The 21,056-nt window shown below is 38.9% G+C and overlaps 1 long non-coding RNA gene across 1 annotated transcript; it reads left to right on the top strand.

Annotated features, from left to right (window-relative positions):
• The first annotated feature begins 14,371 nt into the window (after window positions 1-14,371).
• Window positions 14,372-20,744, top strand: LOC125321165. The gene is made up of 3 exons (XR_007201509.1): window positions 14,372-14,483; window positions 19,240-19,490; window positions 20,694-20,744. It is a non-coding gene; the product is annotated as an uncharacterized LOC125321165 (long non-coding RNA).
• Window positions 20,745-21,056: the final 312 nt, after the last annotated feature.

The raw sequence follows: 21,056 nt of genomic DNA, 5'->3' as shown, positions 1-21,056 counted from the left end.
TCTGTACAATTCTTTTCCCTTCAAATTCTATCTGAATCTGTTCTGGGCAGTGCATAATATTATAGTCTGAAATCTGGCATATTTTTCAGAAAACACAGCCAAATATGCTGCCATTCACCTTCTATTCAAGCCAAGAACAACAGCCAGATTTTCACATCTCATTCAACATTTGCCTTTAGTAGCATGATTGCTGTTACTGGAAATAGCTACACTACGTACTTCAGCAGACCATGATAATCCTATCTTGTTTTGTGTGAGGAGAATTATTGGACACACTTATAAACATTAGATATGGTTTACAGAAACTTCATGTTTTTGTAATATCAATAGGATTTATCTTTCACTGGTGTAAATTGTTGCTTCGTTGACCTTCTATCCTATCATTAACTTCTATAAGGTCATATATAATTTTCTACTGAGTATTTTTCTAGGCTGTTTTTCTTCTTTGTTAGCTATTTTTCGCACTAAGTACAGACCACTGTATAAATAGCACTACTGATTAGATAGTATTCCAGTAACAATTTTTGTCCAAGATTAAAACCTAAGTGTTCTGAGCAGTAACATAAATTTCTATTTATAGAAAACAGATGACAACCTATAAAAGTGAAGGGTAAACCTTTTTACCCTGCAAAATAAATGCAAAGTTGTACTTGCTATGCTAAGTCCTTACTTTTCATGGCATGTGAGGAATGTCCTCATGATTTGTCAAATACATATGGGGTGATTTGGAAAAAGGGCGCCTGCCCTGTGGTAGAATACAAATTGAGACTGCTGTTGCACTCAACAATACACAAGACTAAAAGAATTTGATCCCCCTGAGATCTCCTTGGAAATATGATTGTAGGAAAATTGGATTGCTTTGCTGATATTCATCATTGAAGAGAAAATGTGGTGAAAGGATGATCAAAAGTGAGATCAAGAAAAGATAACTACAGAAAGGAAAAATGGAAAATAAAGAAAATGATTTTATTTAACTAGGTTCTCTTTCTTTGTGTTGTATCTTGTGAAAATGCTCACAGTACTTCTTTATGGAGTGGTTCAGATCCACTGTGTGTAACCATGCGTTGTGGGTATAGAGTGGCCATACCTTGAGAAGGTGCCACTGAGTCTCCCACTGCCACTCCGTTACACTCAATTATTCCTTGAAGCCTGTGGTACGATGCCTGCTTTCTTCTGTAACTCATGGGATGTGGTTATGCTATTTCTCTAGCTTCCCTTCTTTCCATCTTTCTGTGAAGTGTATCAGAGGACTGTGGCCATATTCTCCCTCCAAAGAGCGCAGAACTGTAACTTCCCTCACATTTTAAGATGGCTGGTGCTCTACGAAGATCTGTCATTGGTGTGTATTGGGATGGTGTCTGAAGTCCATTGCTCTTCCTATACCACCCCATTGTTGGGGTCCCTCCCCCCCCATGTAGCCGTGGGAGAGGGGCCCTGAGGGCACAGACACGGGGCTTCCCTGCCCCTGCTCAGCCTCGTTCCCATTGGTTGGTTTGTGTTCCCTGCGCGGGCAGAAGGACCCTTGGTCCAGTGACTGGAACAGTTCCTCGGCAGAGCTCCGGCCATGCGGCTGGAGAAATAAACATCTCTCTGAAACAGCTATCAAGAATCTGTCTGTCCATATATATTTCCTTTCCACGGGACTCCTGGTTTGATATATGCGTGTTGCAGTATTCCCACTGCAACACCCCATCTCTTCAGAAATCAGTTGGGAGGCACTTAGACCCTTCGTCTGTATCTCATGCTCAGAGTAAGGCAGCTTTAACTTTTAAATTTACCTCTGTGTATGGTAGTGGCCGTGTGGTAGTCTCCAGCCACAAGCTCAAGGTAGTGGAGATGATTCAGTCAGAGTCAGATCCTTCTCTCATCTCCCCCCATACCTTTTTCTTGGGTGAGTCATCTTTGTCCTCACTGTCTGAGTGAAGTCATTTTTGTCATGAATGAATAGTTAGGCTGCTTAAAGTATTACTATTGGAGGTATTGGCCAAAAGCAGGTTTTAATATGAATTTATGAAAGTGAAACTTTTAACAGAGTTTGATGGCTAGGTTCGCTCTACATATTTATTATGTAGATGAAGCATATATAGGAAAGTCAGATTAGAACCAGTTTAGAATAGTTACACAGAGACTGGGGATGCAAAAAGGTAAAGATAAAAAGGATACAGATAAAAAGATTGGGGTTCAAAAAGGTTTAGCAGAACTTAATAATTGACTAATTCATTATTCTTATAATGATTCAATAGTATTTACTACAATTATGACACTGACTTAATTATAATTTTATAATAACAGCATTTATATCGCAATCAATTCATATGCATGCACCTATGGAAAAGAGATATATTTATCCATACCTGTATCCATGTACATCAAAATTTCCCTCATGTTCGTGGAAACACATCAAATCCCTTAACTTTTCTCAACAGGCATGGGTTACACCTTGAATGCTATGTGTACAGGGGCCTATAAACCTTGGCTTCATCATTAGCCAGTCTGTCAAGAATAAAAAACTTGATAGTCCATGAGTTCCAAGAGGCTTCCTACTTAGATAGAGGCACTGGTGCCTGCTGTGGTCCAGGAAAGCTCCAATGGGCCTACCTTAGGATCACCCTTTAAAAGGTTGCAAGATGATTGGCTTTACACATGTGCAAAATTTTTATCCTGGAAATATCCCATCTTGTTAGCCCCTGGTCTTTCCAAAACATTTGGAAATCATTTCAAAAACCTCAGCAATAACAGTACTGTTCCACTTGGGCTACAATGCAGTTGGGAATGTTCCAAGGTTGTCAGGGGTAACTGATTATCCTTTTGCCACCTTGGCCAGGCAGCTGATGTTCCTGTTACAGTCATTGTTGTTCCCACCTGAGTCATACAAGAGGGCCTGGTATGGTCAGGGATGCCTGGCCACCCAGCTGCTAGAGTAAAGGGACCCTTTAGAGCTCAGCTGGTTCAGTCAAAGCTTGTCAGGAGTTCCTGATGCCATGGAGCAGACCCAAGAAGGAGGCTGCAAAAACACATTCTTGAAAAAAAGAGACATCTTAGAAGTAGGACATTTTTATATATCACAATGTCATGCCTTCTGCATTGGTGGGGAGCTGGCATGAGTGTGGGCAGGTGTGACCCTGGTGGCATAATACCCAGGGACTATGCCAGAGAAGTGTGTCTTAGAAATGCCATCTGGGAATTGTTTGGAAAATTGTAGTTGTGAATCATAAGCATGCCAAAGGCTGTTCCAAAAATTTAATCACATGAGTAACGACCTTTTGGCATCTTGAGCACATACCCAGGTTGTGTTCAGTTTACTTGTACAGACCTAGCTTCTGCTTGACAAATGTTAGTCTTGTCATTTTTTCTGAGGTTAGATTTCAACTATGTTAGTCAAGTTTTACCTGGGAGAAAGCTGCTACTCTTTTCCTGATTTCTTGACATAATGCTTTTAAAAACAGCATAGGAAAATGCTACATGAAGTAAGTGGATTGCTCAAGGGGTTTGCTGTAGGAAGTTACACTGGATTCTTTACTGATGTCCTTAACATAAGGGGATAGCAATGGGACGTAGAGGTACAGAATTATTTGGTTTTTAGTATTTCAGATGCTAAGGAAAACCAAGTATGGATGATAATAGAAGATTGGAAAAACAATGGTGGTCATTATCTGCTCTGCAATTTTCTTACAGAAAAATAGATACTGTCCATCTACTGCATTCTTAGAGAGTCATGGTATGGCAGCAAGACTTCAGCTTAAGAAGGATGAAAAGAAGATTCTTTCATTGCAGATAGATTCACATCCACCCAATCTGTCACAGTGAAAACAAGATAACTGCCAAGAAACTTTTTTATTTAGTGATGGTTTTCTGTAGTATTTTCCTTGGAAATATAAAATTATGATTTCTGCCTCTTCCATAGTTGTTTTTGATTTTCGGGATTGTTACCATCTCTGTTTCTTCATGAAGCTTGTGGAAATGAATAACCATGAAGTATTTCACTCCATTCTGAAAGTCTTCCAGTTGGTCAGCTTCAAGTCTTCAATGGGTTTTGCTTAAACATTTTTTGCATGTTCTTCTGTTAGATCTTAGAGAAAATTAATTAAAGCAATTCCAAAACATTTTACATTTTCATTTTAGAAATTAGGTTCCTGCTCCTTCAAGATTGGGGGAGTAAGACATGAATGAAAACATTCAAAAAGGGAGATCAAAGCATAGCAAAGGGTGAGTATGTGGAGTGCCTAGAAGGCATTGTCTCAGAAAAAAAGGTATGTTGCTGTGACCACAAACAGCTGAATCGTCTGAAAGTATGCTAAGCTCTGTGAGCTATTTGGTTTCCTATTAAGTGAATTTATGACAGGTCTAAACACAACAAATTGTTTCCGATTGACCCTCAGTCACAGCACTGTAGCTATTCTTGTGACAATGTTGGTGTGGCTAAAAGAGTATCTCACTATTTCAGATAATGTGTGTCAATAAGTTATATTTTAGAAAGTGTAAGTTAGGTGCACCTTCACTCTGATCAGCTTCTGGCTTTAAGAGATTTTGATTTCACTCATTTGCTGACTGTTGGGAAGGTCATTAAAAAATGTGGGCTGTGTGGAAGCAGTGAATTTTTAATATAACCTTGTTAATATCAAACCTGAGAGAGAAGATTGTTACCGAGTCCAAAATGCTTCCAGCCACAAAATGCGGAAAGGAGAGGCAGGCCTTGGGAGTAGGTAGCTACCACCTGTCTCTATAAACAGGCTGCTGGCAAGGTCACCTTGGTAATGAAAAGGACTGTTCAGCCATCCTTGTGATAGAGTCAGGTAGTATTGTCATGTATTAACAGGTTACATTATAGCAAGTAGAGAGCTATTCAGAATTTGCAATGGGTCTGAATTTTGGCTATAAAAATAACCAGACAAATAGTGGCAATTGGTTCATTTTGTAGTTAAGAAGCATGTCAAATTTATGGAAAATTTGTTATTAGTCTATTACTTTTTTATTTTATTTGGTGCGCTTAATTTTGGCAGCCTGTTTCTCTGAAGGGACTAGTTTTATTTTGGTTTGGCTTTAGGCTATCAGAAATTTGATACTATGTCATACTGAATTCAAAATATTCAAAAGTTTATCAGTGGCTTAGTTGAGTCTGTAAATAATTATGATGGACGATGGATAGCAGATTTTCAGTTCTTTATCCATTCAAGTAATTGAATGTTTTTCTAGTATATGCCAAGTGAATTGCACGTTACTGGCTTGACACAAACCTTACATTGAGTTCTCTTGCAATATCTAGTTCAGACTAGAGACTGTGAACTCATGGCCAGAGCATCAGCAGGAGGACAAAGGTCTTCAGTGAAGCCTGGTGAAAGTGACAAGCTCAGCCTCAGGCTCCGGAAATGAGAAACGGAGTGTGTGGGTGATGGTGCTGCCACTCCACAAATGTGTGTGAGCTCTCAGATATTCTTGGTCTGTGTCTGTAACAGCATTAGATTTTTTTTACAGGAAAAATTGGAGATAGGGACTGTATGTTGCTAGGATTTGACCTACTGAAGGAAATGTCTTTTGACATTACTTATGGAAAAATACAATGGCTACAAATAGGAGTTACAGAGAGAACACCATTATGGAGGAATATAAAATATAAAGAACTCTCCTAGTGAGTGGGAAGTTATGGTTTTTATGGGAAGTTTGTCATCTCCATCCTCTATCAGCGATCTGGAAATTAAACTGATATTTTACAGTTATGGTCTCACTTCTTCTCTGGCTTTACCCAGTATTTTCTCCTTAACCAAAATGACATGAGCACTGTAAAAATGTATCCTGTAAAAATCCACAGGATTTCCAAAACACTCTCACAAAGAGGATGTTCTGTCAGCTTGCACACACAGCTGGTGCCCTCATTCACTCGTTATGTGCCTTTTATTTTTAAAACCAGTAATAAGCTATCAGAATTAGTGTAAAGTATCATACCATCAGAGACTTTTGTCTAGTAGTAGGGGTGATGAACTATAATCCTTTAAATTGCATTACCTGATACCAAGCATTTTCATTACGGATGACTACAGCTTTACAGGGAGGGTACCATGATGTGCTGTCACTGCTGTCATGCTGTTGACTGAAACCCATATGTTGTGATATACTCAGGTTCTGGGATGCTTAAGGATATAAGTGCTGTATTTCAGATTTACCCTGTTTTCCTCAACCCTGTGTGAGGCCCAGACCTGCTGCATGCCACAGTACATATTCTGAAGCAAGAGTTTGCTGAACCATTATTCCTTAGCATAAACAGCATACAGCTGTACACAGTCCTACATCTGTTCTGTCCCATCAAAGCAAAGGCATTCCTGCGTACCATAGTCTCTGTCATGTTTCATGACAGAACGATTTCAAAAATATTTAGAGATCATTTTCTTTTTCTGCTAGTGATATATGTATGCCAGCAAAAGATCAGAGAGAAGATGGAGAACTATTCTTTAGATAGTGGTGAAAAGACTTTTCAACAATTCTTAAAATTTTTTCAAAAGCCTCTTAGTAATTTCCTTATTCTGACACTGTGACTGACCTCACAAAGGACTATAAAAGATGGTCTGACAGACCTACACATATTATGCTGTTGTACTTAGAAATGATACCATGTAAAAGAGCAAATAATTACTGAACACTGGTGTCCGGCACTATTTCTGTGCTTCTGATAAAGCATTCCCTGCACAATGGTGTGTCCATTTGGGTGGAGGGGGTAATTCCAACGTGTCAGTAGCATGAAACAATGTGCAGACTCTGTGAAACTCAGAATATGTGTTGTATGCCATGGGATGTGGCATGTAGACATATGGGGATGTTTAAGGTATTAAACCCTACTGGATTACTGAGAGAGAAAGAGCTCACACATGGTCTTTTCTCTTCTGTACTGACTACTGGGAACTGTCTTTAGCACATGCAGGCTCAGCTGTGCCTGGGCTTTGTCCAGAGGGAAAGCTTGTTGAGACAGGCCAGTGCAACGCAGGAAAGCAGGCTGCTAAGAGAGCTTTTGATGTGAGAGGGCCCTGATAATCCAACTTGCTCCCTGACCTTTAGTTTTATGTAGTGTCTTGGATGCATTACGAGCAACCAGTTTTCTTCTATCGTGAAAATGTAATGATATGTCTACGTAAAGCCTCATATATTTTAGCTGCATACATGATATTACATCTGCTCAGCTGGTATGATCCAGCATCATAACATGCTATGCAAAAATGTTTCAGGTAACCCTTTCCCTGTATGTCACAAAACTATGCACTGAATGTATTGCTTATTTTTATAGTATTTGGGTATCTTTGACCACCACTGCACTGGGCCACTGGGCCACATAAGCATGTCAAAATGCCCAAGGAAAAGGAAAAAGTATCTTTTCCCCACTTTTGTGCTTTCCTCACATAAGTTGCACCAGTGTTTCTTTTCAAGATCTGGTTTCTTCCTCTGTGGATCTCTCCTCAGATGCTGTGTCCATGCCACCCTGCCAGGGGCTGTTTATACTTAGCAAAGAGACCATAAGTCCCACAGTTATAACTACGGTGTCTCTGACTGATACATTAAACATTGACCTTTTTGATGTGTGACTAGGCCAAAGAGTCTTAACTGCAAAAAGTGCATTGTGACATTTTAAAAAGTAAATGTCAAACGTGGAACTAATGGAACATACACAGTACAGAAGATCTAAGGCCTTATATTAATTTATCAAGAATAAGGAATAAACGGCACTTCAGTGGTACCTATGGGGTACCTAGGCTACTTGACGTCCTACAAAGTAGAAGAACTGGAAAATTAATCTAGTACTAGTAGACTAGTTATAAATCTAGTATTATGCAATGATAATACTAAAAATTTTATATTAGAAGAAAAGTGTAAAGCTAAAGTTCTTGTACTGTATTCTTGTCACAGAAAATTTTGTGTGTACAAAGGGTCTAACATTTTCTAGTTGTATTAAAACACAGTGGTTTATGAGAACGAGAAAACAGCCATGCCCCATTGTGGTATAGTTTATAAATACCATTGTTTAGTTTAAGCTAGGGCACTGTGGTTATCCCTTAAGGAATATATGGTGTATTAAGCAAAACCAATTACAAAATTCTCAGCTAGATTTGCAGATTCTCTTTCTTTGCTCTTGTCTGAGGTTAGAATTGCAATGTTGCTATTTTTCCAAAGTGGAAGCATATGGTTTTGAAAGCCTCTTATTCTTTTATTTATTATATATTCTCTTTCATTTTCATGCAGGGAAAATTTGCTCTTTTAAAACTCTGGAACTGAAAAGTACTCAACTCTTTCTCACCTGAGAAACAGCCTTGCTAACTAAATGGAGACCCTGCTGTGTGATTCATGAGAGTCTGCCTCACTGAATGAAGAAAGTAATTTTTGATACAGGCATTGTGTTCTTCAAAAAAAGAGTCTTTCCTGTGGTTTGGAAGCTTTTTGTACAACTAAGATGATCAGCAGTAAAGTGGGTGACTAATAAGCATTAACATGGTAACTAACATTTTCTCTATAACTTCCATTCTTTTTCCCCCATTTCCCTCCTTTTTTTAGCCCCAGCCAGCATGAGTGCCTCTCTGAATCTTGTGTAGCTTCTGTATCCATACAGCTATTGAACCCAAAGGCCTTTTAGATGCTTGACAGTATGTTCTTGGATGGAAACCTATGCAGGAAAGGCTAAGAGTTAGATCTTAGGTTTATGGGTAAAGAAATTACCTGGACACTGTGAAAACACATTGAGATGTATCAACTTACTTAAAATTAATGTTAAGTGAACCTGAGTCATTGTTCACATGTAGATGCCTCAGGCAACAAAAAAATCAATTTAAAGAAGCATGGGAAGCCCTTGTCTGTTCTGTTCACATTCAACATGGAAGTGATCTGACTCTTTACCCATTATAAAACTCCATTTAAGACACACTCCCTAAAAGATGTTTTCTCTTCACAAGTGAGTCTAGGTAGAATACTGACAGATTTTATTACATTAATTTTCTTTTAATAGGACTCTATGTTATGGTGTTTTGCAAATCAACATATTCAATCTGAAGGAAATCAAGTTCCTTGGGCAGTATCAAAAGTTTTATCAATGGACTTTTGCTAAGACTGTAAGCATAAATCTTTCCTATGAGGAAACTAAAGTAATAGGATTAGAATTTGGACTACATAATCCTATATGGGTTTTTTCTTTAAAAGCCTGTTTGTGTTAACTTGTTCTAATTGAATGACTTTAGGGTGCTCAAAAGCCTCCATGAGGCCAACGTGTTAAGTGGGATGCATTTCCCAAGTAACAAATTTAATGATCTGCTTTGAAAGAGAGGCTAAGAGATAATCAATAGCCCCCTAAGGATGTGTTCAAGCTTAATGGATTTCACCAAGCAGATTATCCTAGTATTTATAGTTCCTCTTCACTAGATGGTTAAAAAAAGTATGTTTTTTAATGGAAGAAGACAAAGAACTCAAGTAATCTTATTTATGAATTACTCATTATAGCAGTTTCAGTCCTCTCGAATATCTCTTTTAACATTTTTATCGTGAATTCCATCATGTGGTTTTAAATAATTGAGAGTAACTTAATCTTATTGGGAATGGAGTGGTATGCCCTGACATATGATGAGGCTCATGTCATCAGAAAAAAACTCTTGTCAGTTTTTTCTCTTGATAATAATGGTAGGCACTGCTTAATGATTCCATGTATCTTTTTTCACTATGCACTCTCTCAAAAATCAAGTGAGATCTTCTAGGGGGTTTCATTACTTTTTTCTTTGGAAGGCACTTTCCTGACAGACACTGAACTCTGAAGAGTGTCTGGGCACCTTTGCATCTACAAAATTCCTCAGATACACTCAGCAGTTCTAATATTATACCCATCATTGGTTTATTTTCTTTCCAAATAAAATTTTTGTCTTGACTGCCGTCCATCCACTGAAGTAAACAATATCTTTGAATTTGCTGCCTGAAAATTGGTTCCTATGAATGTACCAGTAAGAAGGCACTGAGCATCCTATTTATTTGGTATGATACACATTATTGCTGAAAATTAAGTGCAGAATATGTGGTAATATTCTAGAGAGAGGACAAGGAAGCATCATAATTCAGAATCAGTCATTTGTGTCCCAGTGATTGCACTGCAACTCTACCCCTGTGAAAATCCACAGGTAAAATACCCATCAAGATATTGCTCCAAAGGCATATTCCAACCCCCACAACCCTCATATCATGCCACATTATCTTCAGGAACAATGTGCTTTTTCTATAACAAGCTCAGTGATAATTAATTTTCATTCACTGGGTTGCCCCATCAATGTCAAAATGCCAGATGGGACTGATGGCTTGCAAGTCATAGAGAAAGCCTGTAGGATGGTTCCACTAGGACTGAGAAATATGTCAGCAGACATGACTGGACTCACTATTTTCTTGTCCTATGTTTCTCCCATACTCTCTTTTCCCTTTATATAGCCTTGGGCCTGAGAACCAACAGTACTGCATCTGATGCTGGGAAAGAAAAAGAGAAAAAACCTAACACATATTGCTAAAAAAAAAAGTATTTGTCATAAGCTCGCTACTGCAATAGGACAGGTTTAATTTTCTAGTAAATATTTTCAACTTTGCCATGTTAGAATAAGTGCGCAGAAAGAGTAAGAGAAGTAAACCATTGATGACATGTAAGTTTGTAAACATCTGGTCTAGCTAAACAATTTGGCCAAAGCACTCATCACGAATACTTTGTATCGCTCCAAATAAGGGTTTTAAGGTTTGCTAGGAATTACACAGATGAGGTTTGATGCCATATGGCTTACCTTCTGTGTCAGTGATGAGGGGAAAGATTTATTTTACAGCTGAATGCTATAATCCCTTTTTTCCCTTAAAATGTGTAAAATCAAGACACACCCTGACAACTGTTATGACCCGCCACTGAGAAGGTGTAACTGAGGTTTCTGTCAATAGATCCCTTGGGACAGATTAGAGTAAAATGACTCTGAATGACCTTTGTGTATGTGTGTATATACATACATATGTGGCAAGTTTGTTTTAGAGCAATTTGGTTGCAATGGAAAGGAGGCGTGTAGCCATTTTGGTTATTCTATATCACGAAAACATATAAGGAAAAAAAAGGAAGACAAAGCAAGGATAACAGTAGAGGAAAGATACTACCAGCCATGAATCCAGAGACAAACTTGATTGTTGCAATGTAGATGTCGACGGTTTCAGTCTTGATCCATCAGATGTGGGGAGAGAGCTTGAAACAGTAAGTTCAATGGGTCAGTGTTTAGTGGAAGGCCCCAGAAATTAGTCTCGGGGTGTTTCAGGAGTCTTTGATAGTTTATGACCATCAAAGACATGACAGCTGTTTCTCATGCCTGTGTAGTTGTGCCAATTGTGCCTTATCAGAAAGGAGGAACACTTTCAGGATTATGTGTGAATGTTTCGATATCTCCCTTGGTGGGGAAAGAGGGGTAGTTTAACACCTCGGCCTTATCAGAAAGGAGATCTTTGGTAGGTTAAAAAGCATTGTCCCACCTCACAGGATCTGCTTCTTATCAGAGGCCTTTTCACTTATCTGGCTCACAACCCAGATTGCTGCTAAACAGCTGTTGGTTTGTTGTGGCCATCCTCTGGTGGGTGCTCACCCCCCTCTGCCCCTCGGCTCTTCTGCAGGTCAGAGATGTGGAAACCCCACACCCAAAATCTCTCTTCGTCCCCTTCAGCTGGGGAGTGCAAACCTGGCCTCAGCAAAACACCTGCTGCTTTTGCAAAGGGCTGATTGTTTGAGTCATTAAACATTAACTTTTCAGTCTCTCACAGCTTGGGCTGTGCCCATTGGCCTAGTCTTCTAAGTGAAACTTATGGGTTCCTACAGAGAAAAGACAGCTGAGACCATTCTTAAGTCAAAAGACAAAGTAATGATGGAGGAAAGTCTACACCCTGCCAGAATTGCAGTCAAAAGGAGTGAACACATTGTTCTGTGCATGCAGACCAAGTCTGCAAGAGCAAGATTTCCCCATGCCGTGTGCTATCTGCCAAGTCCAGGGACAAGGAGGTTCTGGAAGAAGATAGGTGGGGTTGTTTTGACTTCTCAGTATAACTCTTCTGAAGTAAATCTTGTTCCTTACATAAAAGATTCTGATTTGATCACGAACCCTACTTGTATTAAAGTTATCTAAATGAAAAAGGAGAAGAGATTTTATAAGTGAACTGACTGTATGCATTTAATATAATATAAAGATACCACCAAGGGTCCATGTTGTTTGAACAAAAGAGAGCCATCTTACTTTTTAACTGAAGGGGATTGGTTTATATGGAAACAAGATGTTGCTGGAAATGTTGGTACTTGAAAAAAACGGAAAGAAAAAATTTGCTGTGTTTAGGCAATATGTTGACACAGAAACAAAGCACACTCTCCTGTAAAATGATATTTTATTAATAATAATTTTAACTAATATAGTTAAGTTTGAGTTGATTATTCCTGAAACTCAGGACTGCAGTGTTTATGGTCTTTAATTTCAATAAAAATCTCTTTCATTCAAACAATGAATGAAATAAAAACACAGATCTGGACTAAAATGGTGAACTTCTTACTGATGGTGATATTGAATTTTGTATGACCATAGAGAAATTATCACAGATTTCGCTCCCGTTCCCTTTTTTCTATAAGACTCCCTACTGAGTCTTATAGGGACATTGACAGTTCATGAGATGTTCTCATTCTGCTATTGCTTTGTGCATCATAGCTGTGTGAAAGGTAATTAAGAACCAATAGGGACCACTGCAGCTCTTTCTTGTGCAATAGCTACAGACGCATGCAGAGGGACTGCTACCTGACTGAAGTGCGTGTGGTGGGGAAGGGCACGTGGGCATGGTTTGCATCCCCTTATGTGCTGCAACATATTGAAAATGAAGAAAAAGTTGGAAGTCAAGTATTCTTAGAGATGGTTTTACAGCCTTACAACCCTACTTGTATCATAACTGACTGAATATGTGTATACTTGCCTTAGTAGAGCAGTATCTCATGCCCAGTTATGGGAATACTGTTGTTGTTTTATAGCTTATGATGTGTCACATAAATGGGTTTATCAGGATTATGCACCAAATTCTGATATTAAATAACAACAGTAACAACATTATTAACATTAACAGTAATAGCATTGCTGGAATTGCAATGAGTTAGTGGACTTCTAGAATGTCAAATTTTCATTTTTGTCAGTGGGATGAGGAGCTGTATCAGCTACTCTACATTTCCAGATAACATTTGTGAAATCTGGTCCTTTTAGACCATCTCTAAACTGACAGCATGATACTTTATACTGAGTGACCTTGAAAGTGACCTCCCTTATAAACACTAATTCAGTCACTGCTTGGCAATGGCTGTGGGCCTGGGTTTAAAATGAAAACACTAAAACTACTGCATTTTTCACAGTAAAGGAAAATATGACCAGTTTTGACAGTCTAAGAAGAATGATGCAGGCTTGATATGTCTTTATAAATCCTGAAAAAAATGGGGTTGACTATTTGAAGACACCCAAGATGGCTCTCTTATTAGGGAATGGGGAATTAAGGCTTAGTAGATTGTGTACCAGGCAAATGAGCTCAGCACTTCACTAGTTGTTGATTTAGTGGCTCCAATTTGTACTATTTCAGGATCTTCTTGCCATATTCTTTCATTCTAAGGATGGTCCTCAGTGGCTTTTAGAAATGTTATTCTGTTCTGTACAAAGCCTGTGAACAATTTCAAGAAACTATTTCAAGAGACTATTTTGGAGCTGACCATGAATTCAAAGCAAAATCTAGGCTGGAGTAAATACTTTAGTCCAAACTTGCTCAAATCTGGACTGTGATGAAATTATGGAAGATGCCACAGTTGCACAGACATGACAACTTCTTGAAATTTCACCAACTGAAATCAGTCTACCTGATACATCAGCTTCAGTACTGGGCACTAGGTTGTTCTGATATTTTGGAGTTTAGACACATTGGAGACAAAGTGAACCCAAAACCTGGGAAATGTGATTTTAAAATTGCAACATGATGAAATAGATTTTAGGCTACTTATAATGTTTGAAGTTACTGTTACATTTAAGAAACATGACCCTTTTTTTCCTAAATATATTATATTTATTTTAATAAACAGTCATTAGGAAGTGCATCTTGTTAAAAATTGTTCACTCAAGTTATCTTGCAAATGTCGTCCTGAATCATTTTATTTGATGGAGATCATAATCTATATTTCTTACCTGCAGAATTACCATGTATCTTTTGAAGTAGTCTCCTTATTTTATATTCTAGGAATACGTCATGCAGTTTGCTGTAGATAAGAGTCATTATACAAAGATTTATGTGAGTGTAATCCCTTCAAAAATTAGATAAGCTCCATCCCATCTCTTTTACTTGACAGATGCTGGTTTTCAGCAAGACTAAGACCCACTATTTTTCCTGTCTGATTTCTGATGTACGGTGCTGATGAAGTCCCAGAATCCTGAAGCTGCAAATGACTCAGTAAATCAGGTATTCAGGTAATATTAAAGTCTCTTGTGACATTCTCCCATTCATAGTGTTACCTTTTCAGATGATTTTTGAGCAGGGAACACATATTGCCAACAATATGTGCAATCTAATGAGAGGTTTTTAAGTGTAGAGGTCCTGGTTCTGCAATTTCTATACAGGTGGATGACCATGAAGAGTGCCAGTGACGCATCTAAGGCTGTCTAGCTGTGTGGGCTTGTTGCAGGAATGCGGCCGCATGATGATGTAAAATCACTCCTAGAACTCCCATTGAGGTTCACGTCAGACTTAGGGCAATGAGCCATATGTCCTCAAGTGCAAAACTTTGAAGTTAGGTCAAAACAGTTTCAGTTTATTCCTTGTCACTGACTTTTAGATTTTCTTCATTAAGAAAGGACTACGGTGCAGTGTTACCATGGTACTTGCAACCAGTAGTTTTAAAAAATTGTGTTTATTCTTCTACTGCTACTTTTTCATGTAAGTTCTAAATTTTGATTTCTGTTCTCTGCCAAGAGCTTTATCCCTTGGGAAATACTAGTCAAATGTAAATGATCTACCAGATTTATCATCTTTCTTAACAGAAGTGCAGTGTGTACTTATGAATAGTGTATCAGAGAGCTGGGACAATGCCTTTATTTAATTATTAGAGTGAATAAAATCTGACTGACATTTTTGATTGATTTTCTACTCCTCTGCACATATAAAAGCAGAGTGAAAAATAAGGCCTTGATATTCATCAGTATCTATGATATTTAGCATTAATACTTGCAAGAATTACTTTGATATCAGCCTAATATGCTTTCCAGACACACATATAGACCATCATAGATTTTATCAAAAAGCAATTGCCAGCATAATGTAAGTGCTTCTTCTCCATTGTCAGACGCTTTGAAGACTGTGTATCACCTTTAACAACATATCAGCAATTTTAAAAAATCCAAACAACTGATTCCATTTATTGGTTCTCATTCCACAAAGCTCTCTGAGCATCCACTATGAAGTATATATGCAACCTAAAGAGTTGCTGATAGCATATGGATCTTCTCTAGAGAGCAATCTCTTGTTGAATGTCACAGTTTCTCATCATGGAGACGTTAGAGCCTCTTACCTAAAAATTTTACTGCTTATTGCTGCTCAATTCAGGCATTTGCTCCTCTCTATTATTGTCCAGTGGCATAAAAATTTTTCAAAATATGTCATTATTGGCACACCTGAGGGACTGGATGCCATCCAGACGGACCTGAACAAGCTTGAGAAGAGGGCCCATGGAAACCTCATGAGGTTCAACAACCCCCAGTACCAATACAGGCTGGCAAATGAAGCGTTGAGAGCAGCCCTTCTGAGAAGGACCTGGGGGTCCTGGTGATCAGAGCCAGGACATGACCCAGCCATGTGCACTCACGGCTCAAAGGCCAAACATGCCCTGGGCTGCATCCAGAGCACCGTGGCAAGCAGGGCGAGGGGGGGGGATTCTGCCCCTCTGCTCTGCTCTGGTGAGGCCCCACCTGCAGTGCTGCATCCAGCTCTGGGGTTCCAGCACAGGAGGAACATGGACCTGTTACAATGGGTCTAGGAGAGGGCTACAAAAATTATCAGAGGAATGGAACATGTCTCTTATGAGGAAAGGCTGAAAGAGTAGGGGTTGTTAAGCCTGTAGAAGACTCTGGGGTGATCTTATTGCATCCTTTCAGTACTTTTTTGGGTCCTATAAGAAAGATGGGGACAAACAGGCCCCTTTTTAGCAGGGCCTGTTGCAATAGGGGGTAAGGGCTTTAAACTAAAGAGAGCAGATTTAAACACTGAACAGGTTGCCCAGAGAGGTGGTGGATGCCCCATCCCTGGAAACATTCAAGGTCAGGTCAGATGGGGCTCTGAGCAACCTGATGGAGTTGAAGATGTCCCTACTCACTCCTGGGAGTTTGACCTCTATGACCTTTCAAGCTCTGTTCCAACACAAATTATTCTATAATTCTATGATAATCTTTATGCCAAATAATTATAATATCATAAAGACGTAGTTTATATGGCCTCACTGTGCAACTTAGATTAGGTGCAGGATTGGAACTTCTGTCCCTTGAAGGAATCTTTTCACATTTTTTTGAAATGTGCTTAGGGTTAGTTTTACTTTCACATGTTTAATTATTCAAACAAGTGTTTGGTTCATTTATTTTTACTATGCATCATCTTCGCATCTGAGAAAGAAAGAAATAAACTAAAAAAAAACCTGCATAAACTTTATGCAGTTCTGTGGTTGTACTGTCAGACTGCAAAATATGTACATTTGACTATGCTATATAGCAAGATATCAGTACTTTTCCACTTTCCCATCCAAAAGGAACAATTACACATATATAGAAAAAGGTGAAAATCGCAGTGGAGCAGTTGGCTGGCCATGTGCAGAGAGACGTTTGTGATTGCTTGTTGTAACCCTGGGCTGCATCCTTCTGCTCAGATGACTTCCAGAGAAAGCTGATGTTCTACAGGTCCTTGTTTGTGATCATGTCACCCTCCAATGGTCAGGTCTCCAGTGCAGCTTAAATACTGCATTGAATTAAGTGCTAAAACAACTCATTTGTTACCAATTCTCCAGTATCATTTCCCTGTGCATATGCATGAACCATCTAATGTTCACGGCTGCTGTCTGCAACTTGTCAAGTTTCACTAGGAGTGCCGAAGAGCAATGGAAGAAGATATGGAATAGTCTCTGAAGAAGAATATTGCTAACAGTATTTGCAGATCCTTGAAGTATCTGCCTAAAGTGATGGCATATCAGAGTGTGTGACTGAAGATAACACATGCAGGGCAAAGGCCAAAGTGCTAGGCTGTAACAAGGAACTGTGCCCTACTAGCTGAAGTATCCCACAGCACTAGCATTGCATCCCATCTTCTCCCTCTCTCTCTGGAGTATGGCATGCCAGACAGCTGCCTGACCAGCTGGGGGTGGTACGTGTGATGACAGACAGGGAGACAGAGAGGGCTGGTTTGTCAATGGGGAAATAGGAGACAGGATTCTGTGCCATAAACCTCATAATCTGTCTGTGAGGTTTGAGGGTGGGTGGGCTTCTACCTCAGAGTCCCAAAGCAGTTTGCTCCCCCCATCCAGTTGTCCTCATGTCGTGTTGGTTTATGATAGCGTCTGGTGCACAGTACAAGCATACAGTTGGCACTCCTACAATACAAGTACATGAATGACCATCTTTTTCAGGTTTCCCACACCCTCTGCGTGTGTATCCTTGGGAAACCTCCACAGAGAAACCTCTCTCAAACTGGTGTAGATACAATATGTTGATTTTTCATCAATATACAGCTATAATCTTGGTCCTGACTGAGATTTGTAGGACAGATTTTACATCAAAAATCTTTTTATTCCATAGAGAAGTCCATATTACTTGAAATGCTGAGATCAGTGACCTTCTAGATTCAGGACATTTTCTGAAAATAGTAGCTTGATCCTTAAGGACTTTTAACAAGGGCAACCCAGCTGCGAGTGTTTGTCTACCCAGAAGGAAGAGCCACTGAACCCAGCATTGTCAAGATCAGGCCTTAGATAATTGACCTAAAGGTTTGTGTTGCATTTTGATATTGTTATACTTTTCCTGCTGACTTCCTTGACCTCATTACTCTTTTTTTTTTTATTTTTTTTTTTGTAAAATCACCAACTGTACAGTTTGGCTTATTTAGTTATAAAGCATAAAGGGGACTAATGATAGAATGGTCAAGTGTTTTGTTCTGTAAAAAAAAAGAACTCACATCTGGAAAGTAGGTAAATGCTCCTCAGGGCGTCTGCAATTATACAGCTGGGAAGCACTGCTGGCCCACGCTCCAACTGCCACAGATGTATGATCGACTAATGAAAAAAGCAAATGCTCCCTCCTCCACTGGTGCCCTCTGGAACAAGAAAAGGATGTTTGAGATAGCATTAAAATGACTACTGTACCTTTAAAGCTTTTCTTATGCTGAAAGCTGATGAGTGTTTGCAATTTCAAAGTACTTTTTGGGTGCCTAACCAGTGAAACTCTTTTAATTCTACATTTAGAAGGCAAAGCCCGCCCAAGCAATTTAATTCTTTCTACAGTATTCCTGAAACTGTTGCAACCTATATGACAGGGGGTGGGTATCAGGAAAAAGTGTTGGGAATTCTGATGTCACAGCTAAGCCTGTTTTGTAGTCTTTGCTTGCAGTTTATTGCAGAGACAAGTCTCCAAAGTCTAAGACGTAAAGACTTTTTTATTTTTATTTCTTTTTAATTAATTGAGCTTTTGTCGTTATTTGCACAGGAGAAATTCTAAACACATTTTGAGAATGCTGTGGCCTTGTGTACCTTTAAATCTCAATGGATGACACTGGGCACTGGTGCCACTTGGTGATACTGGGCACATGAGATAAATGTGATGAGCGAATTGTGTCTAAATGGGCAATCTTCACATGACTCCTGGAGTGACCGCTATTATTGCTGTGATGGTTTTTTCTGGGATAGAATTAATTTTCTTCACAGTAGCTAGTATGGGGCTATGCCTTGGATTCCTGGGGATGCCTGAATACTCACATGTCCATGGAAAGTGATGAATGAATTCCTTTTTTTGCTTTGTTTGTGCACATGTTTTTTGTTTCATATGTTAAACTGTCTTTACCTCAACGAAAGAGTTTTCTCACTTTTACCCTTCTGATTGTCTCCCCCATCCCACTGGGGAGCAGTGAACAAGCCTGCTGGGGCTTAGTGGCTGATAAGGGTTAAACCACAATAACTGCTTTGTGGTATGTTTTCAGGACATCAAAGAGGGCCAACTACTAAGAAGCATTGCAGCAAAGACTCCAGTCTCAGAAACCACTGAACGCAGAAATGGTCAGCAGCGCTTCAGTGGGTTGCCTTTGTTGCACTATGACATAACACTCAGGAAATCTTGACAAGAAAATTATTGCCAGATATGTTTATTCTTCAAACTAAGCTGGGAATTTTCAGCACTAAAATGGCCTAATTTCCACTCTGCCAATCATCTGCAGTGTGATTCAGCTGTGTGGTAAGACCTGTCTTTAAACTTGCTCACTTAAACCTCAGCTGTTGCAGCAAAGTAGCTGCAAGTTACAGAATGCAAGAGTCAGAACACGCTTGAGAAGCAGTCGGTACTTGGGGAGACAGGAGAAGCACAAAATGGGGTTATATCAGCTGTGCTGTAAGAATCAGCAAAGTATATAAAAAAAGAAAAATACCCAGGCAGTTCAGTGCACATCACAGGCAGTGGCAAAACGGTGTTTTCTAGAAATAAATGTAAGAGGACAGAGACAAAGAGGTAAGGGTTTTTTGTTTTCCAAGATGAATACCTCTGATAAGCTTGGTTATTCCTCATACTAATGCCATTAGATACTTTGATAAGGGTCATTGTCTCCTGAGAATCTTTTTGAGATGGAAACCAGACTTGCATTTCACAAGATGCTCTTATAGAACAAATTTTGTACTGTGGCTCAATGTTTTGTTTTATTCCTTTTCTAATAATGTATTTGGTTTGCTTTTGTGTCCATTTTTGATCATTTGGCTGCCTAAGCTGAGGTTGAAACAGCTGTGTTACTGTGGTGATTTGAATACACCACTATTAGCCTTCTGTGTTGCTAATTTCTTTTTTTTTCTTTATATGGAGGAGTTAAAATTCAACATTCTAAATTCTATTTAGCCCAAAACCTTCTAATTTATACTAGTAAGCAAGGCAAGCCCATATATTTGATTTCAGAGGCTAAAATGAAATGTCCTTAGCTTCTCATAAGGTTTAGCAGCAGGGGCTAAGTCAGGACTTAATGTGAATGTACAGCAACAGCAAAACTACAGACCTTTAGAAAGGGATGAGAATGTCTTCCAGAGTTCTGAGGTGAGTTATAAGAGGAGGGAATAATTCTCTCTCCAAAATTTTTTATGTATCATTTGTTAATCTTGCAAAGTACTTTCTGAAGGTTTTTGAAGATGTTTTGCAGCAGATCACAGTATCTTTATGTTATGAGGAATTATTTTAAAAAAAGAATTATCTAGTTAAAATTTTAATCAATGCATGTAGGTTTCCAATAACAAGTAGTCTAAGATGAAGGTTTCAAGCACTACTTACTTCTTAAACTGCAGTGGAATTATCCTGTTAATGTTGATAAGTAGCATAGTTTGAATCAGTGGAACTCCATACTGTTGCTAGATTTTATAGTATCAAAAGTTTAATTATTATATTTTTATTCTGTAAAACCAGGATGATTGCTAGCTCTCCACAACCTGGGGACAGGCAGCAGAATTTTTGAAGGTAAATAAAATACAGGTACTTAGTCTCATCAACTGAACACATGACTTTATAAAAACTTTTATTGTTAACCCTAAGTGCTACTACAAAGCTCTTCAAATTCCTAAGAAGATACCTGCTGTGTTCTGGGTGCCTTTATTCTGGATTGATAGAGAGAGTACTTTCTCACACTAGGTTCATGTACTTAATTTTTTTATTCCTTCTTCTATTTTCCTTTTCTTTGGCATTAGAGAAATATGATCCTACTGTAGATACTACAGTTTATGGTTGCCTATTACCCAGAAGATACCCTGCAGTCATATCCAATAAGACAAG

Source organism: Corvus hawaiiensis, chromosome 1, assembly GCF_020740725.1.
Source record: "Corvus hawaiiensis isolate bCorHaw1 chromosome 1, bCorHaw1.pri.cur, whole genome shotgun sequence".
In the NCBI taxonomy this organism is placed as follows: Eukaryota; Metazoa; Chordata; class Aves; order Passeriformes; family Corvidae; genus Corvus; species Corvus hawaiiensis.
This window is presented reverse-complemented; position numbering and strand designations above follow the sequence as displayed.